Genomic DNA, 17563 nt, shown 5'->3' with positions numbered 1-17563 from the left:
ATTAGGCATCAAACAATCCACACGGGACAGGCCCTACGAATGCAGTGAATGTGGAAAATGCTTCACTAGCAGCTCAAACCTTTCTCAACATCAGAGAATCCACACAGGGGAGAGGCCCTACGAATGCCGTGAGTGTGGGAAAACCTTCACTTACAAATCAGGCCTTTCTAGACATCAGAGAATCCACACAGGGGACAGGCCCTATGAATGCAGTGAGTGTGGGAAAACCTTCAATCGCAGATCAGGCCTTTCTAGACATCAGAGAATCCACACAGGGGACAGGCCCTACGAATGCAGAGAGTGTGGGAAAACCTTCACTCAAATATCAGCCCTTTCTCAACATCAGAGAATCCACACAGGGGACAGGCCCTATGAATGCAGAGAGTGTGGGAAAACCTTCACTCAAATATCAGCCTTTTCTCAACATCAGAGAATCCACACAGGGGAGAGGCCCTTTGAATGCCGTGAGTGTGGGAAAACCTTCACTGACAAATCAGGCCTTTCTAGACATTGGAGAATCCACACAGGGGAAAGACCCTACGAATGCCGTGAGTGTTGTAAAACCTTCAGTCGCAGCTCGCACCTTATTAGTCATCAAACAATCCACACAGGGGACAGGCCCTATGTATGCAGTGAGTGTGGGAAAACGTTCACTCAAAGTTCAGCCCTTTCTGTTCATCAGAGAAGCCACACAGATGAGAGGCCCTATGAATGCAGAGAGTGTAGGAAAACCTTCACTCACAGATCAACCCTTTCTGTTCATCAGAGGATCCACAGAGGGGAAAGGCCCTATGTATGCAGTGAGTGTGGGAAAACCTTCACTCAAAGTTCAGCCCTTTCTCTTCATCAGAGAATCCACACAGGGGAGAGGCCCTATGAATGCAGAGAGTGCGGGAAAACCTTCAATCACCGCTCACACCTTATTACCCATCAGAGACTCCACACAGGGGAGAGGCCCTATAAATGCTGTGAGTGTGGAAAATGCTTCACGAAGAGTTCAGCCCTTTCTCAGCATCAGAGAATCCACACAGGGGAGAGGCCCTATGTATGCCATGAGTGTGGGAAAACCTTCTCTTGGCACTCATCCCATGTTAGCCATCAGAGAATCTGCAAGAGAGATCAACATTGTAAAAATCTCTAGGGCTATCAATACTTTTGTTTTTTTAATACTTTTCCTGATTCCCACATAGTAACTTTTCAAGCTCTTTGAACTGTTTGCAGCACCGTTATCCCTCAGCTTGTCCAGATGAGTGGCCCATTTTTGCCTTTCGCAGTTCGCCCTCTTTTGAGATGGACCTATTTGTCCTTTCTATTGTCCCACAAGTAACTGGAGTGTGCCCTTCCTATGAGGAACCAGGGAGCGTCACGTTTATACCATTCCTCCTATTGCAAAGTTATTGTTAGAGTCACCAGTGATACAGATTGTATCCTTGCCAGTTGTTCTCACGTTGCTCTGGGTTGTGCTGAAGAGCAGTTATGTTGAGAATTTTTCAAATTATATGTAAATGAAGAGGAGCAGGGGCAGGAAAAAAGTATAATTTCAGCTTCTGTGACACTGGAAGGAGATGGGGTGACTCAGAGATTCCCTCCTTCCCCTTCACTGCAGAACTGTTACCTTTTGCCTGAGCCAGGTAGAGTTTATCTTCGTCACATTCTATCCATCCACTTCTCAAAGTGTCATGTGATGAAGCATTCTCCGTTGTCTGTGCTTGCAGATGATGTTTTGACTTCTTTAATCCTATATCAGAGTCGCTATGACTAGAGATGAAAGTGTCAAAGACCTGGGAGGGGAATTCAAATGGATCCCAAATACAGTGTGATCATTTAGAGTTTAAATTCCAGGTTCCAGCTATTGTAAAGCCACTTCTGGCAAGAGGGCTGTTTTTCCCTCATTATGGGCATGCTGGGATACTAAAAAAATTGTAAATAACATAACTGACTATTGAGACAGGGATGAGGGAAGCAGGTTTGAATGGATCAGAGGACAATGTGGTGGGAAAATCTCTTGTCCCGACTCTGAATAATCAGATGTAACCTGCTCTGGAATTTCACTTGACACTTTCTTTGTCATGTATTGTCTCTCTGTGATGCGGGTTTCTATCTTTCCTGAAGGCTGTTTGGTCACCCAATTGGATATTAGTTCAGTTTGGTAGGATGTAGCTCAGATTTATTGAAGAATTTAAGACAATGACCCTTTGCTAAAGTCCTCATTTATGATTTCAGCTTTGCTTTTTCCCCATCCCTCCATGATGATATGGAGAAAGCTGAAGTGCAGTTCTATCAACAGGAGAGAACTCTCTAATTTACTGGACAGGCTAACAAAGAAACAGCAGTGATTTAAAATCTCCACTCAGAAATGGTGAACAACAGCAGAACCCCAACTAACTGAAGGAAGTGCATCTGATCACAGTGTATTTCAGTTGTTTAAGGCAATATTGTCTCCAATGATCTGGGAAGAGAATTCCATGGTAAGTGGTTTTGAACTAGGCAAAATGCCCATGTGTTTGTTTCCCAGAGCATTTGTAACCCAGGCCCTACAGAAGATCTCTCCTAGCTAATCCTATGCTATGGGAAATGCAGCCTTTCATAACACAGATGTTGAGGAAATAGAAGTGGAGTGTTTGGTTGAATTTATCCTTTGTAGGCGCTAAAGATGTGTATAAAATGAAACCAGTGTTGAAAATGTAATAGCTTCAGAAAAATAGCCATGTTTGAATAGAATCTCCAGCTCTGGTAACTAACGAAGATTCTGATCCCAGGCCTGTATCCAGTCCCTTCCCTGGACCTGTGCCACCAAATTAAAGAAAAGCTGGGCATGTTTCAGGAAGCCACTCCTCATTAACATTGCTGAGATTTTAAGTGGTTTTGTAAAGTATTCTTCAGAGAAGTGTAAATTTACCCTATCCAAAACCAAGGATTTGGAAAGAGCTGAGGTTGAAAGAGTCCACACCCAGTTCTTGGTTTCCACCCCAGTAAAGGAAGCTATGGTGACCCAAGGAAAATGGTTTGTACAACTCCACTTCCTAGTTCAGTGTCACTGATTACACTTGCAAAGTATGCCAGGGTTAGATTGAGAACAGTCATCCTTCAGTTTTTGGATGCAAAGAGAGAGTGCTTCATAGGACAGTCCTTCCCTGTGGATCCCAAACTGGCTGCCTGATTGGGTAACAAGGACTTTCAGGCTATAGAAATGATGGTAACCAATGAGGCAACGTATTTCTCAGCCTCCAATTTCAGACTTCCAGATACATGCATGTTGAGTCCTGATTCTATGGTTTTGTGTCTGACACTGTGGCTACACAATTAAGCTGATGTTGGCACAGCTGCACCAATGTAGCTGCGCTGCTATAGCACTGCTATAACAGATGCTCTAAGCCAATGAGAGAGATTTCTCTCATCAGACTTGATTAGTCCAGCCCCCGCAAGCGGCGGTGGCTATGTTGGCAGGAGAAGCTCTCCCGCTCATGTAGCACTATCTACATGAGCAGTAACTACGTTGCTCAGCTGTGTGGATTTTTCACACCCCTAAGCAATATAGTTATCCCGATAAATGTCTTTAGTGTAGACCAGGCCTTAGTTTTCTCTTGTGTTTTATGCATTTACCTTACTTCTCTACCTCCTCCTACTTTGAAAGATTAAAAAGTGTGAAAAAAGAGGTATTTTTCTCCATGATGCAAACATTGCGACATAGAAGACTCCTTCTACCAACACACATGGCAGAAGAACCCGAGATATATGAACTCACAGAAGTGTTGGGACTCACGTTGGAAGAAACCACAACTTGAGCCAAGGTTCAGTTGTTGGCAATGGGGATTAAAAGAAAACTAACATATATGACAAGAATTTGTGATCTTTGAATATGTTATTGTTACCAGTTAAAATGAAATTATAGGTGAAGTTATTGGATAAAGAGTAAGAGACTGTGTGATAATGTGAATTATTTTGGAAAACTGAAAGTCATCTTGTTTTTGTGTTTTGTTAGTCATACAGGAAATGATGGCTAATCTTGAAAAGTTAATTTGATTTAATTTACCCTGGTTCCTCAACTGTTGCTACAGCTCTAGTACCCATCAATCCAAAGACTGAGAGAAATGGAGAGTTCCAACCATTGTCCTTTTACTATCTTATTGTTCCTCTCTCTGTTTTTTGTGCTGGCCTTTCTATTCTATTACTTTCTGCCTTTGTTTAGTGGTAACAGTTGGTTTCCATCACTCACGTTTGTTTAAATCTCTAACCGTTGTGAAATAAATTTTTGCTTGTTCAATAACTGTACTCAGGTGCTGTGTGAGATACAGTAGCAATGGTCCACAGTAAAACTAGTAACCTGGGATACTTGGGGAAGAGAGGATCTGGGATTTCACCGAGTATCTGGTGATCCGGGCTGGACCCCAGAGGGGGACACATTGAAGGAACTCAAGGGTTAAGATGGCTGCTGTAGCTCAGAGGAGGGTCCTTGAGTTCCAGCAGGCTGGTGAGTTTGGTCACTAACATCCAGCTGCCAAATGCAAAAGTCCCTCTTCCTTGTGGCAGGTGGCAACAAGGAGACTCACAGCCCTCAGCACCCTGAGAAGGGTCACAATGTGTCTCTATGTTGATCCACCTGTCAAATTCACACAGGGTAAGCTCCCGATAGCACAAAACTCTGCCCTATGAAATCATGGAACATGTGCTCTTTGCTCTGTGAAAGCATGTAAAGAATCCAAGCGCTGGAGGACAGGGTTTGGGTGCAGAGCGACCTAGACAAATTGGAGGATTGGGCCCAAAGAATTCTGAGGAGGTTCAACAAGGAGAAGTGCAGAGTCCTGCACTTAGGACGGAAGAATCCTATGCACTGCCACAGCCTGGAAAACCCGCAACTACCTGTCTCTGTGAACACCTGTGATGATCAAGACTGAGTTGGGACACCTGTTCTGCTTCAATCATTTATTGTCTCTCTGTTCTCTCCTTCTTCTCCCCGCAATTCCTCATCTCCAATATGTCTACCTTTCTCCTCTTGCTCCCTCTCCCCTGCCCTTTCCCAGTGGCAGCAGCTTGCAGGGCTTCTCCCCTGGTAGCTGGTGCTCATTATAAATCAAATAAATCAAAACACTTCCACCTGCAAGTGGATTTAGCCCAGGACCCTCAGAGTCAGCAGCTGTTACCCCCCCCCCCAGCTCTCTGCTCAGGTGTCCTAGCGCTGGAAGTCTCCTGTTTCTATCCTAAAATAGCGTTTTTGCAGCGGGGAGCTGAAATTTTGGACCGGACATTGTAGCTCCACCGTTATTTTATTGAATTGCTTCAAAACAGCAAGTGTAGAAAGTCTCCTAAGTGCCAGGCTCTCTGCCATGGAAACAGCTGCCCCTGCTCTCCAGGAGTCTGTGCGCTCCACTCAGCAATGTACACACCTGCTCCACACTGAAGGGGGGTCAGACAGTGACGGTAACGCAAATCTTCAGACTATTAACCCAAGTCCCTTCCTTTCTTTAACCTAGGACGTGCCAGTCACCTGTTAGCCATGGCGTTATCTTCACCTTCAAATACCTCTCAGGACATTGAACAGAGGAAGTGAACCCCCACTCCAATGGCTCCCTGTACCTAGGTACCAAACCTGCCCCTGGAGACTGTCTGGTTTTATATTCTTAGAGCTTTTTCTCTTCAAACCCCTTATCCCAATCTCTGGTCCACCTCCACATTTCAGAGTTTAGAATTTACTCTCATCCCCCTCGTATGGCACTTTCCATGTGACTGAGACAAAGCAAGTCGGGGAAGCTCCATGGCTAATGAAAACCGATGCTCTGGGTCAGGCCTGAACTCATAACCCCAGCAGTGTGCCTCCCTCAGTAGCCAGTTGTACCCCTGTAGGTGGGAAGTAGGCAGTTACCTGTGTCTGTGATTAATAGCATTGGTGGCTAATGGAAAGGCTGATGGTTCAAACCCAGGTGAAGATGGAGGTGTTTGTTTAGTGATGAGAATCAAGTGTATTTTAACAGGTAGGAAAACGCCTCAATTCTGGTCTAGCCTCATTGGGCAAGCATAAGCGGTACTTTTGCCAGCTGCGTTGGTGGTAGAGTGGTGAGCATAGCTGCCTTCTAAGCAGTTGACTTGCGTTCGATTCCCAGCCAATGCTGTGAGGTGACATTTTCTGAGGTGGAAATTGGTTTAATTTCAGTCACATTGTATCAGTTTATCAATGGAAGGAGAGAATCAATGTCCTGCAGGTCATTAAACACCCAGTGGAGGAAGAAAGGGGCGGGACTATAGAGTGAGCAGGTGGAGTCATCCCGGTATTACAATGTTTGGTTGATGTTTTTTTCCTTTACTTCCCTCTCCCTCTTAGACTCAGAGCCTTTAAGGTCAGAAGGGACCAGTGTGATCATTAATTTATCTGCAAAAAGAATAAGGAGTCCTTGTAGCACCTTAGAGACTAACAAATTTATTTGAGCATAAGCTTTTGTGGGCTAAAACCCACTTATTTGTTTAAAAGGAAGTTCTTCTCCACGCAGCGCACAGTCAACATGTGGAACTCCTTGCCTGAGAAGGTTGTGAAGGCTAGGACTATAAGAATGTTTAAAAGGGAACTGGATAAATTCATGGTGGCTAAGTCCATAAATGGCTATTAGCCAGGATGAGTAAGAATGGTGTCCCTTGCCTCTGTTCGTCAGAGGATGGAGATAGATGGCAGGAGAGAGATCACTTGATCATTGCCTGTTAGGTTCACTCCCTCTGGGTCACCTGGCATTGGCCACTGTCGGTAGACAGATACTGGGCTAGATGGACCTTTGGTCTGACCCGGTACGGCTGTTCTTATGTTCTTATCGGATGCATGCAGTTAAAAATACAGTAGGAAGATATATATACACACAGAGAACATGAAAAAAATGGTGCTGCCATACACACTATAACGAGAGCGATCAGTTAATGTGAGCTGTTATCAGCAAGAGAAAAAAACCTGATGTTGGGAGGGGAACAGGAGAAAGGACAAAAGAAGCAAGAGACAAAGAGAAAGGAGGGAGGGATGAAGGAAAAGGTGAAACAAAAAGGACAAACCCTAATGTCCCCAATGATTCTAAGGGACAAAATCCCAGGTGCGGAATAAAATTCTGCCTCCTTAACCTCGTGTTTTCCATGCCTAGAATTCAATTGTCACCAGATGGATCAGACTGAACAGGTTTCAGTCCTCGAGGAGGCTCTTACCTTCTAAACAGGGACGGCTGTTTTCTAGTAAAATCACTAAAAGGGAAGGAGAAAACTCAAAAGAGGTTCCTCCTGGTGCTCACGTCCGTGAACCCGAATACTCTCTCAGTCCTCAAAGAGAGACCTGGAGAAGGAGACTTGCTGAAGCAAAGCCACAGGGGTCTCTGAGGTTTCCCTCGCCCCATCCTGCCTGGCTGATGTCAGCATCTCTCTGTGAGGTCACCACCTCCCCCCAACACCTTTGACCAATAGGCTGAGGTCCTGCAAAAGGCCTTTGTGATGTCACTGCCACACCCCTCCCTTGCTGGGCTAATGTCCTGCCCCTGGCCAGGCACTGTGGAGGTTTGAGCTACTCCCTGTGGATCACCCCACTCAAGGAGCGTTCGTTCTAGGCAGCAAGCCGGCTAGACAGGGAAACATCAGACGCTGCTCCCAATGCTACACTCAGTTTGCCAGAAATTAGTTGACTTTATGGCCAGAAGAGACCATTAGAGCATCTAATCTGACCCCCTGCATATCACAGGCCTCCTGTAGGACACAAGAGCTACTTTGGGGGCAAACACATTCCAGAAAGGCATCTAGTCTCCATGAAATGACATCAAGAGATGGAGAATCCACCACTTTCCTTGGTAGCTTGTTCCTGTGGTGAATCATCCTCACTGTTGAATATTTGTGCCTTAGTTGTAATATGAATTTGTCTCTTTTCACCTTCCAGCCATTGGGTCTTGTTATGCATTTCTCTGCTATTTTAAAGAATCCTTTAATATCCAATCTTTTCTCTCCATTAAGGCACTTCAACACTTCAATGAAGTCACCTTTCAATCTTCTTTTGATAAGCTAAACAGGTTGAGCTCTTTCAGTAGCTCACTAGAAGGCATTTTCCTCCAGACCTCACAACATTTGGTGGCTCTTTGCTGCCCCAGCTCCAATTTCACAACATCTTTTTCAAACGAGGACACCAAAACTGGAGGCAGTATTCCAGTATCAGTCTCACTGATGCCGTGTCACCTCCTGTGACGTTATTGACATAATCTGTAACTGTATAGATCACTGTTGTGACCGCTGTTCTATATTTGCAGCCAATATTGTAGAAAGGTGTCGTGCAAGGGGTCTATGGAGAGGTTCTGATTGGTTGATTATAATGATGCTATCTCTAGATGTGTATCATTTTTTTAGTTGACGTTATGAATATTGGCTCTATGCTGCCCTTATTTCAATCTTGTGCTCTGCTTCCGGTGTCAGTTCTGTCTAGCCTGCTTGATACCCATTAAGGACCATCAGCTCTACAATCGCCCCATTGAGAGAAGGCAGATACACCTTGTGACTCAGCAAGGTAGCAGGGACCTGCCTATGGAGAGAATTCTAAGGTTTTTCTATGCCACGTGCTGGACAGAGTGTCCTTGGGACAAAGAAAGCAAAGACAACATGGCAAGAGACTAGAAAAGGCTGATGCCTCGTCTCCATCTTGTCTTCAATCCTGCTTCATACCTCTGGAGGGACTTTGCTACAAAATGAAGCTCTGTACATAGGACTGAATGACCCATCCCAACTTTGAATAGACTCCAGAGACTTGATTTGAACCTGCAGTTTATTCCATCACTGTTACAAGCCTGAACCAAGAACTTTGCCATTACTGTATGTGAAGGGTTCAAATCCATGTGCATTTTATATAACAACCTGGTCTATGGATTGTGCCAGTTCTTTTCCAGACCCAAAGTCCAGAGTATGGTCAAGGACCAGAGGCCTAGCAAATAGTGACCAGCTAAGAGAAAGCTGGGTAAACAGAAAGCCTTGCTTGCTAAGATAGGCCTGGTCAGCAAATTGCCAGGTGTTGGAGCTTAGAACTAAATGATTGTGTCTTATTCAGAATTGCAGACTGAACAAAGAATCCCCATTGTGTTTGTTTCTTCTCTAGGGAGACCTTGAGATCCAACCTTGAGTTTATGAAAAGTTGGCATGTCAGTATAAGATATGGCATCCTTCCACCTCCCTTCCAAGGGACCAATGCCTGCCTTAAGACACACAGAAAACAATCTTTATTGCCATATACTTTCACTCTTTCTTTGCTTTAACCCCTAGGAATGTACCTGTTGGACAATCAAAGGAGTTGCTCCATTCCTATGGATCCCAAATCAGAATTCAACATATATATTTTCTACTAATAACATTTTATCAAAGTATTAATGAAATGTTAACTTGCTAACTTGAGACCATGGGTGGAGACATTATCTAATCTGTTAATCATTGGCTAATGTGCTTATCCTGTCTTGCAAAACCCATCCCAGGGTGTGGAACTGCCTAGCCTGTCACTTTCCCCCGCCCGTGGAAAATCTATATATTCTATTGTAATTAATTAATTAACAGTGTCTCTGAGCCTAATAAGCCCACTCTGCCAGCACTGTGTGTAATAAAGTCCTATTCTTGACCTCTACACGTTGGAGATTTATGTCCTTCACAGACACCTGCTGAATAAAGAGGAGATTCAGCATCCAGCTTGGCTGAATGTGTCTCCTCTCCCCACAGCTTGGTGATCTTTTGAGGAAATGGAGAAGACTGCCTTTGCCTAGCTGTAAATCGCTTGCAAAAGAAACAGGTCTTTTTGGTGACAAGTGTTGAAAGGAGCCATTAGACAAATGTGGAGACAGGAAAAATGTCCCCCAATTGAACTGGCATCTGTGGGTGCCGAAGCCACAACACAGAGCACTAAAACTATATGAGAATGGCTGGTGTCAGCAGAGTCTCTACCAAAGCCTTTCCCACCAGCAGGGGCCTCTCTGTGCACAGAACTCCTGGTAGCGTGATGGCTGCAGGCAGTGGAGAACTCCATTTTGGCATCTCTTTTGTGGTGAACATCTGCAGTGGCTATTAAAAGGTCTCTAGACAGTGATCTTTGTGAAGAGCTGGCTGAAGAACCTTCCTACTAACCAGGAGAGCCTGGCTTGGCCTGCCAGTTCTTTCTTGCCGAACCTAGTGTGTCTGTTGGCTCCTTTTTTTGTATCTCTTTTCAGAAAAGGAAAAGACCTGTCAGCAGAATCCTTCTAAGTGCTTGTTCAAGACAGAGAGAGCCTTCCTTGCAGCTGAGTCTAGGTGCTATGGGGCATGCCTCACTGCAGCACCTCCTGCTGACCATCCTAGCAATTAGCTCTGGTTCACCGGTGCGCCTTCATCTAGTAGCATCTGGCCACCATCTGTTCTATCATTAGGACCCATGTCACTCTCAGGACTTCAGTATCCTCTTATGGACACAGCCCTCTGGCTGTGCCCCACTCAGTTCTCTCCCCCCTGCTGGGTGGGGGGGGTGTCCTCTACCCAGACACTTGCCTCAGTGGCCAGCTGCAGTCCAGGGTGTAGCCACCTGTGTCAGTGGCTACTGAGGCAAAAGGTGTGAACCTCCAACCCTGCCATCTGTTTCCCTGGACCATTTCCCAACAGACCTAGAACCTTCCTCCACCTTTGTATCAAGGCCTTAGTCTGGCAGTAGTCAGCCAGGAGGTCACTCATGCACCCCTTACCCCAGCACTGCTCTGATCAGGGTGCCCTCCCAGCTCCTTCCTTCACAGCAGCCAATCCTCCCTCCTCAAACTCCAAGGAGTGACTAACTTGCTGTGCTGAGCAGCTCTTTATATATGGGCTGCTCCAGCAAGCCTTCTCCTGATTGGCTCTCCCAATAAGCCCTTTCTTGATAGGCTGGGCTCTGCACAGCCTCTTCAAGGCTGTCTTAATCTTTTTCCTGCTTGTTTGGGGCAGACAGCCCACCACACGTGGAAAGTGGCAAATGAGAAGCCTGGAGCTGAAGGAAAGGTTACCATGACTCAGAACTGAGCCGAGGTTGCTGCGACTGAAACACAGATCACTAACCATTATCTGATCACAGTGACTGGTGGGAGAGGCACATGTTAGAAGCCCTCTGTCTACTCAGCTGTGGCTTTCTGTGCACAGAGAGCCAGACACCTCAAGGTCTGCAAGTCTTGAGGGAAATGGGGAACGTCTGTACTTTCAAATTTGCAGGTGTTGACTTGAACCATCAAATGAAACAGTTGCAAATAACTTCTTCAGGCAGGCACCATGGCTTAGCTGGCTAAAGCACCTGCCTAGTAAACAGGAGATCTTGGGTTCAACCTCCAGTGGTGCCTTGGTGATGGCTTTTGTCTCCTCTGCTCACATTTTCCTGTGTCTTCCTAGGAAACAGAAGAGGCCTCCCTTAGTATCCAAGTCATTGCTTGCTAAGGAAAGAGTTTCTTTGGAGAGAAGCATTGGAAACAATCAAATCACAAACCTGGAGTTGATGAAAACGCTGCTATGACTGGCATTGGCATGGCGGTTGCTTCGACTGCAATTGCTGCAACACGAGAGCCTGCGCCACACATCCTTGTGATTCCCTGGAGATGTTCACACACAGATGTCATGTCACCTTCCTTTTGATTGTCATTGATGAAAAATGGAGCGGTTGGGAGAAAAGTCCCAGAGAGTCGCACCGTGGCTAAGCTGGGTGACTCACCTGCCAGGTAAAGTGGAGTTAGGGATGCAGCTCCCAGTAGTGCCTTAACAAATGTGTCTGCTCTTCCCACCTTTTGGTGAATCTTTTGCGGAAACAGAGAAGACTGCCTCTGCCTTGCAATGCAAATGCTTCCAAAAGAAACCAGTTGTTTTTTCTGACAAGTGTCAGAAGGAGGCACATAAGAAACGTGGAGACAAGGAAAAGGTCATCGTAACTCAACTTGCATCCATGGCTCTTGAGGCCAGAACGCAGAGCACTAAGCACTGTATGACCACAGCAAAATCTAAACTTTACACCTTATTACACTAGGCAGTAGTTAGGTCAAGCAATTTTCTCATCCTACTGGATGTCACCCTCCTTAATACATAGAATTCCCCCTAAAACCTGGATTACTGTCCTCAGATGACCTTCATTTTCTCAGGATTCCTGCTGCTTCCAGCATAGGTGGGGGAGGAGAAAGGCAAAAACATGATGCCGCAGTCTCCTATTTTATATCCTTAGTTCAAGTGTCTAGAAGACACTTGCCCAGACGTGTCCGGGTGGGCTCTGCTGAGTCACTAGGTTGGGGAATCCTCCTGGTGTGGTCTTGTGCAACTGAGTCATAGACTTGAGTGGTCCCCACAGTGTTGTGTTTGGGCATCTGTCACTGAATTGGAAATCCCTTAATTACAATTCCTCTGCTGATTCATGGCTGTTGAACACCCTCCTCAGCAGGGGTCACTAGCAAAATTATAGCCTATTTCAGTAACAACCATACAGCGAAATGCATAACTTCACACACCCTCATGCTATACATATTTGGACAGAATAACCATTTTCAGCAGATCATGACTTTTCATATGATAACTTACATGGAATGGTTGGTAGGACATATGACAGCCATATATGAATGATGACTATGTGAGCTACAGGGAGCTATTTTGAAGTACATCATGTCACAAAAGCCTCTAGAGACTGGCCTTTGGGGAGAGCTGGCTGAAGAGCCTTCTGAGTAACTGAGAGATCCAGGCTTATCCCTGCCAGTTTGTGCTTGCGAACTAAACTTGTCCGTTGGGCTCCCTTTTTTGTGTCTCTTTCACAGAAACAGAGCAGAAGTTCTTGGCCAATCCTTGAAAGTGCTTGTTCAAGACACAGAGAGCCTCTGTGCTGGGGCAGGGGTAGGGGTGCAGGAGGTGGTCGGGGGGTGGAGGTGCTTACCTCGGGCAGCACAGCTCCCAAAGTGACTGGCAAACACTCCCGTCCGGCAGTGGCTCCTAGGCAGTGGGATACGGGGGCGGGTCAGCTGTGGAGTTTGCACTCAGGGCTGCAGGGATATGCCGGCCACTTCCAGGAGCAGTGTGGCAGGGAGGGAGGGGGCAGAGTGGGCAGGGAGCCGCCTTAGCGCTGCTGGCACATCTCCATGTGTCACTTGGGGAGGCATCAGGTCTCTGTGGGCTGCCTGGGGCAGGGGCAGGGGCAGTGGCCGAGGGGGCTCGGGCCACCCCTTTGCCTCCTCTCTCCAGGCTCCCAGCCCATCTTGCCGGCCGACAGGGATTTTAGGGTGCAGCAGTGCAGGGAGCAGGAAGGGCGAACCACAGCGGCTGCCTCCCCCACATGCAGGAAAATGGCTTGACCTGCTGGCCCCACAGACTAAGGCACCAGGCCTCCAGATTGCCCCATTCGACCCAATGGGTTGATCTTGTGGCCAGAATTATTTGCAGTCGGGATTTCCCCCAACAGTGCCCCACAGGGGGCCAGGGTCAGCTCCAGCACAGGCCACACAGGAAGGCTTAATGCTCGAGCTGCAGTGCATGCTGGGCAGGCTCTAGGCCAGGCTCCCCATGGCAGGAGAGAAGAAGACGACTCGGCCCCTGGAGGGGCAGGCTGGGGCTTCCTGGATCCCATTTGCTCACAGCCAGCACCCTGCCCCCACTCCCATGTCATCAATGGCGCCCCCAGGTCAACCAGAATGGAGCAGCGGTTTTCACTGCACCAAGTCCACTTACGGCTTATAGGCAACTCCCAACCCCACCCCCCCACAGCCCACCATGTCAGCCAGAAAGGAGCCCACTCAGCCTCGCCATTGCTGCTTTTCCATCCCCCTAGAACCCCGCTTCTCCTGGGCTGCAAGGAGCCACCCCTGGGAAGCCAAGAGGCAGGCACAGGATTCTGCCTCCCAGCAGCCAACCGCACCTCCCCTCGCTTTGCAGAACGAATAGTGATGCTCTACTAACCCCAGTTAGCCGCACTGAGGCGCTTAGCTTCTGCCCTGCCTTTCTCAGCTCGACTTTCCTCTTTTGCCCCATTCCTGCCTCACTTCCTCCTTTGGCAAGTCACGCAGAGGAGGCCAGCAGGATGAGCCGGCCTCCCCCAGCCAACCTCCAACAGCAGAGGAAGCCAAGCCACAAGCCTCCAAAAGGTGATACGCCACACTCCTCTAGGTTCTCCAGCCTGCCGCCAAGGTGCTTTCTCCACTGCTGTCAGCACCCTCTGTCCTGCGGGGGTTGGAGTTATCCCAGGGACAGGCCAATAGAAGAAAGAGGAGTATCTTCCTGAACAGCAAGGGGATCTGGCAAAAGGAAGCTAAGATGTTTCTGTCTTGTTTCGAACCAGGGACCTTTTGCATGTTAAGCAAACATGAAAACTACTACACTACAGAAACTCCGTCTGCTTGGCTGTTGCTCACCCTAACACAGACCGATGGACAAACCTGAAGAGAGTGGTGACAGCCCTTCAATGGGTCAGCTGGCAGAGCAGAGGACTGGAGCCGGGGCTCAGGAAGTTGTCCTTACGTCGCCCTTGTGACTCCAGCTTGAGGGAGAGCTTCTTTTTCTTCCCCTTGCTGACAAAGAGCAAGAGAAGAATGAAAGGTCAGGTGGGCCAGCTCGGTGCAGAAGCCCATGCTGTCTTTTCCTGCTGCAAAGCCTGAAATGAGGGACTTGTGGCAGTTAAAGGAACTGCTGCACTTTCAGAAAACATCCCACCCGTGCACAAAGGGGGATAGAACAGCCTGTTAGTCTAGCACGCTCCCAACTGAACTACTTCAACAGCTGCTCGCTTTCTTTTTGGCCTCCTGCTTTTCTGTCTGGGATGTTTTTGTCAGCTGTGGCACAGAAAAAGGACGTCATTGCGAGCGGCCCAAGATTCACTTTTGCCTTCCTTGCTCGGCTTTACTTGCTTCCTCAACCTATTCCTGCCTTAGTTCCTGCGTTACCTGAAGGTGACGGGGGGCCAGCAGTACCAGGAGGAAGTTGGGCAGCTAGACCCTGGTGGCAGAAGTCCTGCCACCACTTGCCACCCCACTCTCTTCTCCCAGCATCACATATTGGCCACCAGGGACTTGGGGCCCAGCAGCGCAACGGAAGGCAGTGGACAGAGCCACCCTCGCCTTGAAGCTCCGGCTCATTAAACCACATCTTCAGTCGCTGATGGCCAATGAGAGACCAACATCGCTTGCTATTTTAGCACTTGAAAATGCCATTGGTCAGTCATTGGATTTCTGTAATGCTGTTACAGAACAAATGAACACAGAATCTCAGTGTGACATTCTATACCTTTGGGGGAGCGGCTGTAACCCCCATAATCCTCATTTTCATATCATCGTGATCTTACATATAGAGCATGACTTGTAAGGTATCAAGGGAAAGGATATGATCTGAAGAAAGTCACTTCTCTACCCATAGATGTAGACCATTCATGCATATGAAGTTATGAGAATTGTGCAGTGTGGTTGTCACTGTGCTGCAAGGTGGGGGAGTCAGCCAAATATTAGCTCCCCAGTGGCAACAGCAAGGAAAGTAACCAACACCCGGACAGGGTGTCAAACAACCCATCGACAGCCATTGTCCAGCAAGGGAGCTACAATGCAATGACACACCTGCATGAGGACACCCCAGGGGAATTGCTCAGACTTGCTTGGAGAGACGCAGTGATGCTCACCTGACTCTGAAGGGTGGGGAGGCAAAGCCATGAGGGAAGAAAGGACATGATAAAAGGAGAGACATTCGCCAGGCTTTATCTCTCTCTGTCACCTACATCTACAGCCACCCCCATCACCAAGCAACTGAAGCACTGATGAAAGGGGAGAGCCTGGCTGAAAAGCCACCAGCCAGCCTGTGGTGAGAAGCATCTGTGTTTGGAAGGGTACTGAAAGGGTTAAGATCAGCTTAGAATTAAAAGCAATGAGGAGTCAGGTGGCACCTTAAGGACTAACAGATTTATTTGGGCATAAGCGTTCATGGGTAAAAAGCCCACTTCTTCAGATGCATGGAGTGAAAATTGCAGATAGAGGCATAAATATAGATTGGAACATGAAGTGACGGGAGTTACCGTACAAGGGGAGAACCAGTGTTGAAGGCTAATTCAGTCAGGGTGGATGTGGTCCTCTCCCCATAATTGATGGGGAGGTGTCAATACCAAGAGAGGGAAAATTGCTTTTGTCGTGAGCCAGCTACTCCCAGTCCTTATTGAAGCTCAAATTAATGGTGTTAAGTTTGCAAATCAATTGTAACTCTGCAATTTCTCTTTGAAGTCTGTTTTTGAAGGTTTTTTGAATGGCTACTTTGAATTATTGGGTGTGAATGTGTAAAGGTGCTATTGACTATACAAGGTCCATATGGTCTTGTGATTTGGATCCCTGGTTTTCACCCAGGCGGCCTGGGTTCCATTCCCATTGTGGGAACAATGCAGAGCTTTTGCTCAGAGGGGAGGCAGGAAATGAAAGGAATGGGAAGGGATCCTGCCAGCAGGGGAGTTGGACAGTGTTGGGAGGGGACCCCAGAAGTGGGGGTGGGGCAGTGGTCTGGGGGGAGATGAGGGAAGGATCCCAGCTCTGTGGGAAGTTGACATTCTGGAGAGCACAGGCCTGGCATGAGGGGTGGGAAGAGTGAGTGTGTCCCTCTAAACTCACCACCAGCAGACTAGGCAGGCTTGGAAGAATTACGTATTTGTTGGTAAATGTCAATTTCTGTAAACACAGAACCCAAATGGCAAAATCTTTCCATCGATGATAATCAAAAACAACAGATGGGCAAAGTAAGAAACATGTTGCTTGAGAACTTATCCTGTTCTAATCCTCTAGGGTTCCCTTTTGCCTTAGGCACCACCACGTGGGCATTTCATATTCCTCCTCATTTTCACACAGACACACAATTTCCTTTGCACAGATCCATGAACAGCAAAACCTTCCTGTGTCTATTGACTGAGCCAGGGCATTCGATTCCACTGAAACCTTCTTTCCTGCAATGGCAATGGTCAGACAGAGGGGATGCATCCACCTTCCCCCTGGCAGTGAGATATTCACTCTCCTCTTCATGCTGCTTTTGTTATTCCATGAGCCATCAAGGATGGAATAAAAAGCTGAGTTTCTCCAGGTTGAGGAAAGAAAGGAGCCACCAACGCCCTCAAAAATCTCAGTGCCCAGAGAAAACCTGCCTCTGTTATTGGACTCCCAGAGGTGCTGGCAATACAACGGGAAAAGGGACTGTGTCTGAATTGCCAAGGCAGGGAATGAACAATCTACAGCAACATCATTAACCACAAACACACTCTAGCCATGCTCCAGCCACTGGGGAAATGGGCAGGAACTCTGGCTGTTCAGCCATGGCCACACATACAGAGCTGCACAGCAGTGAGTGTGCTGGGGAAGCTGGTCTGAGCAAACAATTTGTAATGACCCTTCAGTGAGAACAGAACCAGAGTGTAGAAAGGCCCCTGTGTTAAGTGGTTGTGGCTGAGGCCTTAGGTAGCTGGGCTAACAAACCATGGGGGCCTTTCTGTGAAGGTTTGATCCTTGCCAGCTAGGCAAGGCTGGTGTGTGGTGTCTCCATGGCTGTACTTTCAGGGTCTGATCACAACAGTGCCATAGGGAGCCAAGCCTAGACATATTCAGAGGCTAAGGCCAGGTCAATATTT

General features: G+C 47.4%; 1 pseudogene; it reads left to right on the top strand.

Moving 5' to 3' along the window:
* Positions 1-17563, top strand: part of LOC120381647 — a 438779-nt pseudogene that overhangs the window by 312 nt on the left and 420904 nt on the right.

This window comes from Mauremys reevesii, linkage group 14 (genome assembly GCF_016161935.1).
Source record: "Mauremys reevesii isolate NIE-2019 linkage group 14, ASM1616193v1, whole genome shotgun sequence".
NCBI lineage: Eukaryota > Metazoa > Chordata > Testudines > Geoemydidae > Mauremys > Mauremys reevesii.
The sequence above is the reverse complement of the archived record's forward strand: the minus strand, read 5'-3'. Positions and strand labels throughout refer to the sequence as shown.